A 16,236-nucleotide genomic window follows, 5' to 3' on the forward strand; every position below is an offset into this window, starting at 1 on the left:
CGATCGCTAGGCAAGGTGCACTGGCATTATGTTCAGAAGCAAACTTGCAGATTCGTTGCTGTGGTCGAACCCACGCCAATAGTGACAACTGGTTTTAAGGCCAGCGCTGCAACCGACTGAGCTACCTGCCCGCCCATGAATAAATCATCCCTTCTCATAGAGGAAGTCATGAGAAGCCCAAAGCTGAGGAATAAGCCAGGCGAATCCGGAATTTACATCGTAATGATTTTACAACTTAAGACGAAGAGCAAGATTAGCCGAAATGAAAACCAGGCTCAGTTCATCATTTCTTTGCCATTAAGGAAGAAGAACCAGAACAAGACGTATTCGTTCCTATTTGCATTCCTTCCTGGACATTAGGTTGAAAGGACGAAGAGCAAGTTATGTTTACTTTGACTGATCAAAGTAGCATTGTTCGTTTGTGATTATGATCATTGAAATAACGGTGTATGACCTCTGAAGCTTTGAAAATAAGACCTCACTATCAAAACACACTAACTGATCTTGCTCATAACTTTCAATTAGACTAACGACTGCATAACATAAAACTATCATTTATTGATATGAGAGTGATAGACTAACGACTGCACAACATAGCCTATCATTTATCGATATGAGAGTGATGGTTATTGAATGATCATTGCTACAGACTACAGATACACATAAACCACAACTTTTGGGACACTTAAAGGCACAGTAAGCCTCCCGTAAACCATCACAGATACTGTCAGGCTTTTACACACAGTACAAACACCCTTCCAATTTGAACGCTCACCAAACTGGAACATCATAGGTGCCCTCCGTAAAGAGCGAGCAATTTTCAAAGTATTTATATTTGCGTGGTTTATCTTACCCCTGAGCCATCGTGAACCCGTGTGATCAAGTTTCCCTTTTTCACAATGTAGTCGTCAGTTAGTAATTTGAATCCGACTCGCTGTGAGCTTATCTGCAATAGCACGTTATTAAGTACCTCTGACTATGCACGAAACAAACGGCTGTGGTTCACAAGAACTCTAGCGATGGCTTTTGACTGTTTAGAGGAACTGGCGATAGGTATAAACCGTCGTCTGCTACGAGAACCACGACCTTGCGTGACCCTGCTTCCGGGCTTTTCTTTGTTCAAACTTTCAAAACTTTGATTTGTACTGATCTTGTCTTGATGAAAAAAGAATTATTTTGTGATTTAAGAATGTTTGTGTAACAAGCTGTCAATTTATTATTTAGATGTTAAAAGTTAGGTCCAGCGCCAAAACGCACCACGGTCCGATTGTCTCTGACACAATCCGCAAAATCAATTCTTTGAAAATTGCTCGCTCTTTACGTAGGGCATCTAAGATGTTCCCGTTTGTTGAGCGTTCAAATGGAAGGGTATTTGTACTGTGTGTAAAAGCCTGACAATATTTGTGATGGTTTACGGGAGGCTTACTGTGCCTTTAACAGTTTTACCAATGTCAATACATATTCTTAGGCTAGTAACTAAGAGGAGGTGTGCACCATATACATGAGAGTTTCACACCCGTTTGTGGCATGTTTGTTCGGTTCAAATGTAATGCATACACTAATGTATACATGTTTGTCTTTTTGCAATATCCTTTGCATTGAAATCAATGTGTCTTGCATGATTGTTTCTTTACTTGGTAGACAAAAACAGGAGATAAACAAGTCGCGTAAGGCGAAAATACAACATTTAGTCAAGCTCAGTCGAACTCACAGAATGAAACTGAACGCATTGCATTTTTTCCGCAAGACCGTACACTCGTAGCATCGTCTGTCCACCGCTCTAGGCAAAGGCAGTCAAATTAACAATCCAGAAAAGCGCGGTAGCGCTTGCGCTGAGGAGGATAGCACGCTTTTCTATATCTCTATTCTTTTTAACTCTCTGAACGTGTTTGTAATCCAAACATATCATATCTATATGTTTTTGGAATCAGGAACCGACAAGGAATAAGATGAAATTGTTTTTAAAACGATTTCGGAAATTTAATTTTAATCATATTTTTTTATAAACTTTTTTAGAGCTTGTTTTTAATCCGAATATAACATATTTATATGTTTTTTGAATCAGAACATGATGAAGAATAAAATAAAAGTAATTTTGGATCGTTTTATAAAAAAATTATTTTAATTACAATTTTCAGATTTTTAATGACCAAAGTCATTAATTAATTGTTAAGCCTACATGCTCAAATGCAATACCGAAGTCCGGTCTCCGTCGAAGATTGCTTGGCCAAAATTTCAATCAATTTGATTGAAAAATGAGGGTGTGACAGTGCCGCCTCAACTTTTACAAAGCCGGATATGACGTCATAAAAGACATTTATCGAAAAAATAAAACAAATCTGGGGATATCATACCCAGGAACTCGCATGTCAAATTTCATAAAGATCGATCCAGTAGTTTACTCTGAATCGCTCTACACACACACAGACACACACACACACACAGACACACACACACACACACACACACACACACACACACACACACACACAAGGGCGGATCAATTCACTTTGGAGGGGGGTGTTACAAAATGACTGAAGATACAAGTTGACGGCGCCGAAGGCGCGTAAGTCCCTAGGGGGTTCCGGGGGCATGCCCCCCCGGAAATTTTTGTTATCCAAAGAAGCAAAATAGAGCTATCTGGTGCATCCTGAGCCAATAAATTACCTCTGAAACCTGTTGATGTATGTTTTTTTTTGATGTATGTTTGAACGTTTTGGGGGGGTGGGGAGGTGGGGGGGTTATGTAACCCGTGTAACCCCCCCCCCCCAGATCCGCCCTTGCACACACACACACACCACGACCCTCGTCTCGATTCCCCCCCTCTACGTTAAAACATTTAGTCAAAACTTGACTAAATGTAAAAACAGTGTTGTGTGTACAAAAAAAAAACACTTACACTTTCGAATGTGTGTGTAGTGGTTTAGCACAATTTATTTTGTATATTTTCAGTTGATAATACGTTTTAGTGAGTACACCGAGTGTAATAGTCTGCTCAGGTTACAATACATAGCATAACGAGGATCTGGGTTCTTGGTGTAACGCGTCACCAACGTGTATTCCTCGGACCATGACTCACCACTTTTTTCCAACGTTCCTCTTCAACTGCATTATATTTGACAGCTCTCTTCTCCCGCCATGCAGCGAAAGGCCACGCCTTCTCGTGGACATTTGCCTTTTGCAAACCAACTAAACACACACACACACACACACACACACACACACACACACGTACACACGCACACACGTACACACGCACGCGCGCACATTTATTATACAATGATTGCATTTAGTACTTTTCAATCGGATAGAAAATAGGCCTACACTCAAGACTAAAGCCTGTCCTTTACTGGGGGTAGTCGACTACTTAAAGTATATATATACGTCGTGAACCTGGCCGCACAAAGCTTTAGCACTGAGCTTTCAGTAGAAAAGACATCGTGAACCTGGCCGCACAAAGCGTTAGCACTGAGCTTTCAGTAGAAAAGACATCGTGAACCTGGCCGCACAAAGCTTTAGCACTGAGCTTTCAGTAGAAAAGACATCGTGAACCTGGCCCCACAAAGCTTTAGCACTGAGCTTTCAGTAGAAAAAGACTTTGCGAAGTCGACTTCGGGCTCAATTAGGGACCGCCTTAACACTTATTAGCCTAAATGGTAAAATATCATTTCATCACATCCAAACAACAATTGGAACAATGGCTTGTGTTATTATAACTTTTTGTAGCCGCCGGGCTACATAGGTTTCGCTCTTGTGGTTGTTTGAAAGTCCAGTTGATTGTCGACTGGGGACTGGGGACTGTATCTCTAGTACTCCTGGGTCACTTGAGCTCTAATACGGCGAGTAGCTTGGAATTGTGGGGCCAAGGGTTTGTGCAAACAATTACGTTCCTAACGGTAGGCAAACGGAAGATATTAGCTTTACACGTTTTTCACTTTTTTGGCACCCGGCCAGTAAAAAAAAAATCCCTGTAAAGCGGGTGCTAAAGATTTCGCATGAGGACGCGCGTTTCAACCTAACACTTGACGTCGAAGACATGTGCTAAGTGAGACCTAAAACCTTTATACACGAAGCATGGAAGCTTTTTTTAAAGCATGGCCGTGTACACTAGTCAGATAACATGTTTTTTAATTCGTTTCAGCTGTTGTCAAAGACGTTTTCAACTTAAATTGATTGAATGTGGTACTGTCATTGCTTATGTCTGGGTTTGAAACATCGTCCCGCGGCGATCTCGATGTGTGGAGGGGTTAATATGTACTCAAAGAGAAGCTTGATTTAGATGAGCGCACAATAGCTCAATCGTTTAGGGCGCTTATGTAGCAAGGCATATGGATCGAATATTTTTTTTGTTTCTTATTTTCATCCGATCATGCAGCTTTCACTTTTTACATTTAGTCAAGTTTTGACTAAATGTTTTAACGTAGAGGGGGAATCGAGACGAGGGTCGTGGTGTATGTGTGTCTGTCTGTCTGTGTGTCTGTGTGTGTGTGTAGAGCGATTCAGACTAAACTACTGCACCGATCTTTATGAAATTTGACATGAGAGTTCCTGGGTATGATATCCCCAGACATTTTTTTCATGTTTTTGATAAATATCTTTGATGACGTCATATCCGGCTTTTCGTGAAAGTTGAGGCGGCACTGTCACGCTCTCATTTTTCAACCAAATTGGTTGAAATTTTGGTCAAGTAATCTTCGACGAAGCCCGGACTTCGATATTGCATTTCAGCTTGGTGGCTTAAAAATCAATTAATGACTTTGGTCATTAAAAATCTAAAAAATTGTACAAAATTTTTTTTTTTATAAAACGATCCAAATTTACGTTCATCTTATTCTCCATCATTTTCTGATTCCAAAAACATATAAGCATGTTATATTTGGATTAAAAACAAGCTCTGAAAATTAAAAATATAAAAATTATGATCAAAATTAAATTTTCGATATCAATTTAAAAACACTTTCATCTTATTCCTTGTCGGTTCCTAATTCCAAAAACATATAGATATGATATGTTTGGATTAAAATCACGCTCAGAAAGTTAAAACGAAGAGAGGTACAGAAAAGCGTGCTATCCTTCTCAGCGCAACTACCACCCCGCTCTTCTTGTCAATTTCACTGCCTTTGCCATGAGCTGTGAACTGACGATGCTACGAGTATACGGTCTTGCAGAAAAATTGCATTGCGTTCAGTTTCATTCTGTGAGTTCGACAGCTACTTGACTAAATGTTGTATTTTCGCCTTACGCGACTTGTTTCTTCTGCACTCCTTTCTGGCTCTCTCTTTCATTTTATTTTAATATTTTGTTAATGTACTTTTTGCAGTCGGCTCAGATCGATCGCAGAAAGTTTTGAAGCAATCCATTCAGGCATTGCTGAAATATAGCTCTTTGTGTCCTGGTACCCCTCAAAATGGACGCAAAAACATCTCGTTTTCTACTGCTCATGCGCTCAACGCCTGCATCAGTAGAACTGACATAACACAAGAGATACGCCAGTTAGCAAAACAAAACAACCTGTTCTGAATACAAAAAAATGATTTGGCTTTCTCTTCATTTGTAATCGTTGCCAATTAAGTGCTATACTGAATTTTTGTCGATTTTTTAATTGGTACCTGACGTTATTGTCAGGTCGATTTTGGGGGTACCCTGACTTCGGCGGCGGTCACGTGATACCTACAACAGAATTTCCTAATCTTAAAAGTGTTCCCGGTAGCCGAGTGAAGGGCCTTTTAATGGCATATACAGTTCGAATGAAATAACACGACAATGAATGTTTTAGTTGGGGTACGAAAATGGGTGCAATAATGTTTTTCCTCAGTTTATAATAAATAATGTGATCTGCCACAACATACCTTCACAGGGGGACAAAATTGGGTAAAGTGCTGAAAAATTGCATTGCGTTCAGTTTCATTCTATGAGTTCGACAGCTACTTGACTAAATGTTGTATTTTCGCCTTACGCGACTTGTCTCTCTCTCTCTCTCTCTCGGTTTCTCCCTCTCTCTCTCTCTCTCTCTCTCTCTCTCTCTCTCTCTCTCTCTCTCTCTCTCTCTCTCTCTGTCTCTCTGTCTCTGTCTCTGTCTCTGTCTCTCTCTCTCTCTCTCTGTATGTATGTCTTTTTCTGTGTCTCTCTCTGAGTCTCTCCGCTTCTGTCTTTCTATGTCTGTCTCTGTCTATGTGTGTGTGTGTCTCTCTCTCTCTCTCTCTCTCTCTCTCTCTCTCTCTCTCTCTCTCTCTCTCTCTCTCTCTCTCTCTCTCTCTCTCTCTCTCTCGGTCTCTCTCACGGTCTCTCTCTCGGTCTCTCTCTCTCTCTCTCTCCCTCTCTCTCTCTCTCTCTCTCTCTCTCTCTCTCTCTCTCGGTCTCTCTCACGGTCTCTCTCTCGGTCTCTCTCTCTCTCTCTCTCTCTCTCTCTCTCTCTCTCTCTCTCTCTCTCTCTCTCTCTCTCTCTGTATGTATGTCTTTTTCTGTGTCTCCCTCTGAGTCTCTCCGCTTCTGTCTTTCTATGTCTGTCTCTGTCTATGTGTGTGTGTCTCTCTCTCTCTCTCTCTCGCTCTCGGTTTCTCCCTCTCTCTCTCTCTCTCTCTCTTTCTCTCTCTCTCTCTCTCTCGTTCTCTCTCTCGGTCTCTCTCTCTGTCTCTCTCTCTCTCTCTCTCTCTCTCTCTCTCTCTCTCTCTCTCTCTCTCTCTGTATGTATGTCTTTGTCTGTGTCTCCCTCTGAGTCTCTCCGCTTCTGTCTTTTTATGTCTGTCTCTGTCTATGTCTGTGTGTGTGTGTCTCTCTCTCTCGCTCTCGCTCTCTCTCTCTCTCTCTCGCTCCCTCCCTCTCTCTCTCTCTCTCTCGGTCTTTCTCGGTCTCTCTCTCGGTCTCTCTCTCGGTCTCTCTCTCTCTCTCTCCCTATCTCTCCCCCTCTCTCTCTCTCTCTCTCTCTCTCTCTCTCTCTCTCTCTCTCTGTATGTATGTCTTTTTCTGTGTCTCCCTCTGAGTCTCTCCGCTTCTGTCTTTCTATGTCTGTCTCTGTCTATGTGTGTGTGTCTCTCTCTCTCTCTCTCTCTCTCTCGGTCTCTCTCTCTCTCTCTCTCTTTCTCTCTTTCTCTCTCTCTCTCTCTCTCGTTCTCTCTCTCGGTCTCTCTCTCGGTCTCTCTCTCTCTCTCTCTCTCTCTCTCTCTCTCTCTCTCTCTCTCTCTCTCTCTCTCTCTCTCTCTCTCTCTCTGTATGTATGTCTTTTTCTGTGTCTCCCTCTGAGTCTCTCCGCTTCTGTCTTTCTATGTCTGTCTCTGTCTATGTGTGTGTGTGTCTCTCTCTCTCGCTCTCTCTCTCTCTCTCTCTCTCTCTCGGTCTCTCTCTCGGTCTCTCTCGGTCTCTCTCTCTCTCTCTCTCGGTCTCTCTCTCTCAACAAATTCTCGGGATAGAGATGACTGTTTTGAAAAATTGGACGAATTCTGTCAGCGGAACAGAATAAACAATGAAGCGTTTATCATTCCTCCGATTGCAGTTCATGAGGTCGGAACATTTATTGAAAACCTGGAGAATAAAAAGTCCATGGGTCCTGATAAAATACCCGTGAAGTTATTGAAGCTTTCTCTACCGTATATTGTGGATTCGCTCACGTTTGTATATAACCTTAGTATTGAGCAGAACTTTTTTCCGTCTAAATTGAAAAGCGCCAAAGTCATACCCCTTCCCAAATGTAAAGATCTCTCAGACCCAAGTAATTTTAGACCCATTTCTTTACTGCCTGTTTTGTCAAAACCATTAGAAAGGCATGTGCACAAGCATCTTCTTGCTTACATGGAAGAACAAAATTTGTTCCATCAGTTTCAATCCGGTTTTCGGTCCAAGCATTCTTGCCACACAGCTCTTACGTCTCTCTGCGAAGCTTGGCTGTCAGCAATGAACAAGTCTGAAGTTACAGGAGCATTGTTTTTGGACTTTAAGAAAGCATTTGACTTAGTCGATCATTCCATATTGCTGAAAAAATTACACTATTATTTGAGAAACGATTCGGTCTGTGACTTCTTTAAATCGTATCTTGCTGACCGGACACAGTATGTCACTCTACAATGCCAGAATTCGTCTACTGCACTAGTAAGACATGGCATCCCTCAAGGGTCTATATTAGGACCTATTCTCTTTTGTATTTACGTTAATGATTTGCCTTTACATGTATCGGATGATAAAGTCAAATGCGAGTTTTTTGCAGACGATTCGTCTATCCATACCAGTAACACCTCGTTGGAATCAGTAAATTCTTCCCTGAAGAACACTTTGGACGAAGTTGCGAAATGGTGCACATCAAATGCCATGATACTGCACCCAGAAAAAACTAAAAGCATTGTTATTACCACAAGACAAAAGCATCAGCTAAGTCCTCTTAAATTACAACTGACCTTAGGTACAACTCAAATACAGCAAGTTAAAGAACACCGCATACTTGGTGTAACTGTTCATGAAGAAATGAAATGGCAAACACACATAAACAACCTCTGCAAAGTGTTATCAAGGAATTTGTATTTGTTGTCAAAACTCAAACATTATGCAAAGTCTGAAACATTAAAAATGTTCGTTCATGCTCATATAATGCCTCATATTAATTTTGCTTCGACATTGTGGGATGGCTGCAGCGATGTTCACTTATTAAAACTCAATTCTTTGTACCGTCGTGCTGCAAAACTTATCCTGTATGAATCGCACATGTCTACAGAAATGAAGTTAAACATCCTTAATTTCCTTCCCCTAAAAACCCACCTTGCATACAATAAGGCTGTCTTTATGTATAAAGTACAGTAGTTCATGGTGATGTGCCCAGTTATGTGCAATCCTATTTTACACATGTTACGAAGAGGTATGGGTCTCAAAATTTACTTCCTCCAATTCCTCGTATAGATCTTTATAAATCCAGCTTAGCTTTTTCAGGATCATCTCTGTGGAATTCTTTGCCAATAGAAATCAAACGATCCGCATCATTAAAGGCCTTTAAAAGGCAGTTGCACACATATTTGAGCACACTATAAACTGCCCCTGATGTCTAGTTTCCATTGTGTACTCGGATAATGTATCAATGCTCTTAAGTGTTTTGTTTTTTATGTTTATACTCGACCATTATTTTGATGTTTTACTAGTTTAATACTTTGATTAGATACTGTTCATTTTAGGTATGAAATGATAGCATGTGCTTGTGTGTAGATATGCGAGCGCACGCTCGCGCGCGCGAGCATGTGTGTGTGTATATGTGTGTGTGTGTGTGTGTGTGTGTGTGTGTGTGTGCATGTGTGTGTGCATGTGTGTGTGTGCATGTGTGTGTGTGTGTGTGTGTGTGTGTGTGTGTGTGTGTGAGTTTATGTGTGCATGTGTGTGTGTATACGTGGGTGTGGATGTGTGTGTGTGTATGTGCGCAGTCTTTGCTTTCGTTTACAATTATTCTCTGTATATGTTCCAAGGACAGGTTGGAAGATTAGGCTAAGCCTAAAACCTTTATCCTTATGTAATAAAGTTCTGAGTTCTGAGTTCTGAGTTCTCTCTCTGTCTCTCTCTCTCTCTCTCTCTCTCTCTCTCTCTCTCTCTCTCTAAATGAAATTCTTGATAAATCTAGGAAGGGATCAACCAATACTCATTCACAAATATCTCCAAATGATTTTAACAAACACTTCATTTCGCTAGCAGACAACCTAAAATCTTGTCTCAATCAGAATGATTCCCTTGATACGGATGATTGTTGTGAAAAATTAAAAACATTCTGTGGACAAAAGTTGACTCAAACTGACACGTTTTCTATTCCTCCAATCTCAGTGCACGAAGTAGGAAAACTGGTAGAACAAATGGCGAATAAGAAGTCAATGGGTCCAGACAAGATTCCAGTCAAGTTGCTAAAACTTGCTTTACCTTACATTGTCGATTCCTTAACTTATGTTTATAACCTAAGCATACAACAAAACGTGTTCCCTTCTATTTTAAAGTGTGCAAAGGTATTACCACTTCCAAAAAATAAGGATCTTACAGACCCAAACAACTTTAGACCTATTTCCCTCTTACCTGTTCTATCTAAACCCTTAGACAAGCACATACAAAAACACCTACTGGCATATATGGAACAAATGAATCTGTTTCATCTTTTTCAGTCTGGATTCCGCTCTAAGCATTCCTGCCACACCGCCTTAAGCTCTTTATGCGAGACTTGGCTGTCAGCAATAAACAAAGCAGAAATAACGGGAGCGTTGTTTTTGGACTTTAAGAAAGCCTTTGACCTAGTAGATCACTCACTTCTACTAAAGAAATTAAAGTGCTATTTAAAAGACGACTCAGCCTGTGCCTTTTTTGAATCGTATCTTTCAAAACGGAAACAGTATGTATCCATTAACTGTAAAACTTCGTCAAATGAGTTTGTCAGAAGTGGTGTCCCTCAAGGGTCTGTATTAGGACCTATCTTGTTCTGTATTTATATAAATGATTTACCCCTTCATGTGTCCGATGAAAAAGTTAGATGTGAGTTCTTCGCGGATGACTCTTCTGTTCACACCAGTCAAAAATCTTTGGAATCCGTCAACTCTTCTCTTCAAACAAGTGTGGATGAAATCACCGAGTGGTGCGTTTCTAATGCAATGATCATTCATCCGATTAAAACAAAGAGTATGGTGATAACCACGAGACAAAAACACCAATTAAGTCCTTTACAATTACAACTGTCAGTTGGTTCAACTCAAGTGCAGCAAGTTAGGGAACATAGATTTTTGGGTGTTACCATTGATCAAGAGTTGAAATGGCAAACTCATTTGAGTAATATTTGCAAACTTGTATAAAAAAAACTTGTACCTGTTATCAAAATTAAGGCATTACGCAGATTCTGCAGCACTCAAAATGTTCTATTACGCCCACATAATGCCTCATATAAACTTCGCATCTACACTTTGGGATAACTGCAGTGATGTTCATTTAAAAAGACTCAATTCCCTGCATCGCCGAGCTGCAAAACTTATTCTGCATGATTTGAATAGGTCCACGGATGATAAACTAAAGCTCTTGAATTTCCTCCCCTTGAAAGATCAGTTGACGTTAAACAAGGCTGTGTTCATGTATAAAATTCTAAATGACGACTGTCCTAAATATTTGCAATCACATTTCAAACATGCCACAAAAAGATATGGGTCCCAAAAAATCATCCCTCCTATACCTCGCATAGACCTCTACAAATCGAGCTTAGCCTTCTCGGGGGCGTTTCTCTGGAACTCCTTCCCCCAACAGATAAGAAATGCAACTTCAGTGAAAATGTTTAAGAGACAGTCACGTTCACACATCATTCGTGAATGAAATGTCTTGTTCGATTGTTATTTTGTTTAACATTTTGTACTAGTGTTAACGGATGTGTAGCTGATCGACTTATTCCCAAATGAAAGGTATAACTATGTCAATGTAATTTTTGAGTTCTCCTTATGTAATTCCTTAAATGCACATTGTCTTGCGTTCTGTACAATGTAGTTCTGTATTTTATATGATTGAATTTATATATGTGAACAGCTCAGATCATGGGTAATTTTAACACCTTCACATTTAAATGCTTATTTTATAGCCATCCATTGAATTGAGAAGAAAGCAAAGCATACTAAACTGCTAAGCATGAATCAAACAATAAGAAAATAAAAAGAACCAACAGCATCGTTTTGTATGTGTGGGTAGTAAACACGTTTTATTTACAAAACACGGCGGAAAATGGCGACAAATTTGTTGCACAGCGACAGGTCACTTTCTTCAATCAAGGCCAGTACTTTCATACATGACAAAGGAAAGCAAATATGGCCTGAATAATAAAGTTATAGTGTTCCTTTGCGTGTCTGAGTGATAAACTGTTTTAACCAACTATCTTCTGAAACGTAATTGCACTCAGCAGATTTGTCTTCCGCTCATAACTTTCGTGTCACACGGTCTTTGCGACAAACAGATAGATCGCATTCTCGCAGAAAATCATTGACAACACAGACCAGTCATATTTAGCATTGCATTTGGGAAGGGCTACTATTATAGTGTGTTTTAAGAAAGAAAAACATTACAGTATCGGCAGAACACGACCAAATGAGTTTTCGTGTCACAGCGTTATGGGCGTGAGATTGTGTTCTCACACTGTAGCAAAATCATTGACAACACAGACAAGTCAGTTTTAGCATAGACATTGGAAAAGGCTACTATTATAGTGTGTTTTAGGAAAGAAAAACATTATAGTATCAGCAGAACACGACCAAATCATGACAAATGAGTTTGCGTTTTGGGCGTTATGGGCGTTTTTTCACACTGCAGATCATATCTCAAAAACTACGGAGTGGATCTTTATGAAATTTGATATGGATATTTTTGACTGGATTTTCTCATAGAAGGTTTTTTCGTTTATTGATAGGACAGTTTGATGACGTCATATTTTACCGTTTGCCAAAAGGTCGAGGCAGCACTTTCACAGTTACAGTTTTTCATCAATTTGATCGAATTTCTTATCACACAATCTCAGATCTAGGCCGGATTATGGGATTGCATTTCAGTTTGGTCACTTAAAGTTTTGTTATTGAAATGTTTGTTCGAAATATGTCATTTTTTTCAAATTTTTAAAAACTAATATTTGAAACAAAAAATTTATATTGGTGTATTCCCTATTGCGTCCTGTATCTAAAACTATATAGTTTTGTTGTTTTGTATTGATAATTATGCTTAAAAATGAAGAAAACCGATAAATAACCACTATCTTTATTTATGAAAAAAGACACTTAAAAACAACTTCTATCTATTCCTTACCATTTTCTGATTCCAAATATATATAGTTTCATGGTGTTTGACGTTGAAAATAGGCTAAAACTTAACAAACTCGGATCGTTGAATGGAAATTATACTTCCAAGCTCCATGCAGCTGACAACATGATAAAAACACGTCATTTCAAGTGTGGAACACGCTCATGACGTCATACTGAAAGGTGATGAATTATGGCTTCACCTTGCGATGTTTCATTTCAAACATGGTAACATTTTTAAAGGGGTTTCTTTCTCAGATTTCTGTTTGCCCTCTGTCTGTCTCTCTATGTCTCCGTCTGTCTGACTGATTCAATTAAATGTGTAATTACTTAGTTTTGCAAAAGTCAAACTAAGTAGGATATACCTAATTGATTCAGGTCTCTAAATTCTTATTGTAAAATTGTGAGTTTTATTCAAAACAAATTTAATTGGTGTTTTAAACTCAATAATGGGGCATGCTGTGATGAGTAGAAGAATGTGTGCTTACGAGCAGAAAAAGCCCATCAAAGTCAAGAATCGTGTTTTTCTTTTTATATTTAGTCAAGTTTTGACTAAATATTTTAACATCGAGGGGGAATCGAAACGAGGGTCGTGGTGTATGTGCGTGTGTGTGTGTGTGCGTGCGTGTGTGTGTCTGTGTGTGTGTGTAGAGCGATTCAGACTAAACTACTGGACCGATCTTTATGAAATTTGACATGAGAGTTCCTGGGTATGAAATCCCCGAACGTTTTTTTCATTTTTTTGATAAATGTCTTTGATGACGTCATATCCGGCTTTTCGTGAAAGTTGAGGCGGCACTGTCACGCCCTCATTTTTCAACCAAATTGGTTGAAATTTTGGTCAAGTAATCTTCGACGAAGCCCGGGGTTCGGTATTGCATTTCAGCTTGGTGGCTTAAAAATTAATTTATGACTTTGGTCATTAAAAATCGGAAAATTGTAAAAAAAAATAAAAATTTATAAAACGATCCAAATTTACGTTTATCTTATTCTCCATCATTTGCTGATTCCAAAAACATATAAATATTCGGATTAAAAACAAGCTCTGAAAATTAAATATATAAAAATTATTATCAAAATTTTTTTTTCGAAATCAATTTAAAAACACTTTCATCTTATTCCTTGTCGGTTCCTGATTCCAAAAACATATAGATATGATATGTTTGGATTAAAAACACGCTCAGAAAGTTAAAACAAAGAGAGGTATAGAAAAGCGTGCTATCCTTCTTAGCGCAACTACTACCCCGCTCTTCTTGTCAATTTCACTGCCTATGCCGTGAGCGGTGGACCACGAGTATACGGTCTTGCTGCGTTGCATTGCGTTCAGTTTCATTCTGTGAGTTCGACAGCTACTTGACTAAATATTGTATTTTCGCCTTACGCGACTTGTTCTATTTTCACCTTGTAGCTTCATACAGACACTAAGCAACAGTGTAGTTCCACTTCCAGTGCAATATCTTGTACTTTAATTTTGACCATCTGTGTAACACTTTATTGACCCATGATCTGAGCTGTTCACATATTTGTAATGTGCGTCTGTCTTTATGTGTTGTATAAAGGACAGGTTGGAAGAATAGGCTTTGCCTAAAACCTTTATCCTTTTGTAATAAAGTTCTGATTCTGAGTCTGAGTCTGAGTCTCTCTCTCTCTCTCTCTCTCTCTCTCTCTCTCTCTCTCTCTCTCTCTCTCTCTCTCTCTCTCTCTCTCTCTCTCTTTCTCTCTAATAACAAATAACAAAAAAACAATGGACACAAACAATCTTAATTCACAAATTGTAAAAATGTCACTTCCTTATATTGTAAACAGTTTAACCCATGTATACAATCTCTCTATCAGGAAGAATGTCTTCCCATCAGTGTTTAAAACGGCTAAAGTTATTCCAGTACCAAAGTCAAAAGACACCGATAGCCTTGACAACTACAGACCGATATCTATTCTCTCTATACTGTCTAAACCCCTGGAAAAGCATATACACACCCATCTCCTTAAATAAGTTGAAGAAAACAATATTTTTCATCCTTATCAATCAGGTTTTCGTCCTAAACATTCATGTCATACTGCCCTTACCCGGCTCTGTGATACCTGGCTAAAAGCAATAAACAATCGTGAAATGGTTGGAGCGGTATTCCTTGATCTCAGGAAAGCATTTGACTTAGTTGATCACGCTATTTTGTTAGACAAATTACTTATTTACCTGCAAAATAGCTCATCTGTGTCCTTTTTTACATATCTGTCAGATAGGAAACAAGCAGTCTACCTAAACGGTTCATATTCATCACAAGGCACTGTAAAATGTGGAGTCCCACAAGGTTCTATCCTTGGTCCCTTACTGTTTGGACTATACATTAATGATTTACCATTACACCTCAAACAAGAAAATGCTGTACTTGATCTTTTTGCGGATGACTCAACACTTCACAGCAGTAATACAGATATAAATCTCATAAGAAAAGTACTCCAAGAAAGTATAGCAAATATTAATGATTAGTGTAATTGTAACAGAATGGCACTGCATCCTAAGAAAACAAAAAGCATGTTAATAACCACAAGACAAAAACACCAGCGACAGCCTCCGAGCCTTGATCTTTTGCATGGTACAGTTAGCATTGCTCAAGTCCATCAACACCGTGTGCTTGGAGTTGTAATTGATGATGAACTTAACTGGCGCTCTCACATTGATACAGTTTATAAACGAGTTTCTAGGAACCTTTTCTTACTTAACAAGCTCTGGTGCGTTGTTTCTGTGGATGCCCTCAAAATGTTTTCCACGCACACTGTCTCTCTCACATTTGCTATGCATCTACTGTCTGGTGCAATGCCAGTGATGTTCATATAAAGAAAATAAACACACTTCACAAGAGAGGTGTAAAGTTATTAAACCGAGATCCCAATATGACTACTCAAGAAAAATACACTCAACTGAACATTCTTCCGCTACATCAGCAGTTCTTTTTAAATGCTAGTGTTTTCATGTTTAAAATGTACAACCATGAAACACCTTCATACATCCAAGACCTGTTTGAGCGTCCTCCTGGTAGAGCGAGGCTTTTGAATTATACGCTACCGCTCCCACGCATTGATTTGTATAAATCTAGTTTATCCTACTGGGGATCGCTTGTGTGGAATATACTTCCAATGTACTGTAAAACATGTCAAACCCTTTCATCTTTTAAAAAAAAATGTTCGAAAATATCTTTGTCAAAAATAATTCTCTCCCTACGCTTTAAAATCATAACTGTTACTGCATAACATCTTAATCATCATTTTATTAATCAATGAACCACGTTATTATAACTAGTGTTTTGTTACTTTTAACCTGATTACAAATTCTTAGTTAATTAGTTATTCGTTTGGCTGTTCAATACATGTTATATAAATATATAATTGTAATGTATAATGTCATGTATGTCTAAAAGGGACAGGTTGGAAGATTAGGCATCGCCTAAAACCTTTATCCCTTTGTATTAAAGTTTTGAAT

The 16,236-nt window shown here is 39.0% G+C and overlaps 1 long non-coding RNA gene across 1 annotated transcript in view; it reads right to left on the reverse strand.

Moving 5' to 3' along the window:
* The window catches only part of LOC138955787 (uncharacterized), a 5,619-nt gene extending 875 nt beyond the window's left edge, over nucleotides 1–4,744 (reverse strand). Inside the window, exon 1 of the long non-coding RNA XR_011452369.1 lies at nucleotides 3,080–4,744. This is a non-coding gene — a long non-coding RNA (uncharacterized lncRNA). The remainder of the gene's footprint in view (nucleotides 1–3,079) is intronic.
* Nucleotides 4,745–16,236: the final 11,492 nt, after the last annotated feature.

Source organism: Littorina saxatilis, unplaced genomic scaffold (assembly GCF_037325665.1).
Source record: "Littorina saxatilis isolate snail1 unplaced genomic scaffold, US_GU_Lsax_2.0 scaffold_1678, whole genome shotgun sequence".
NCBI lineage: Eukaryota > Metazoa > Mollusca > Gastropoda > Littorinimorpha > Littorinidae > Littorina > Littorina saxatilis.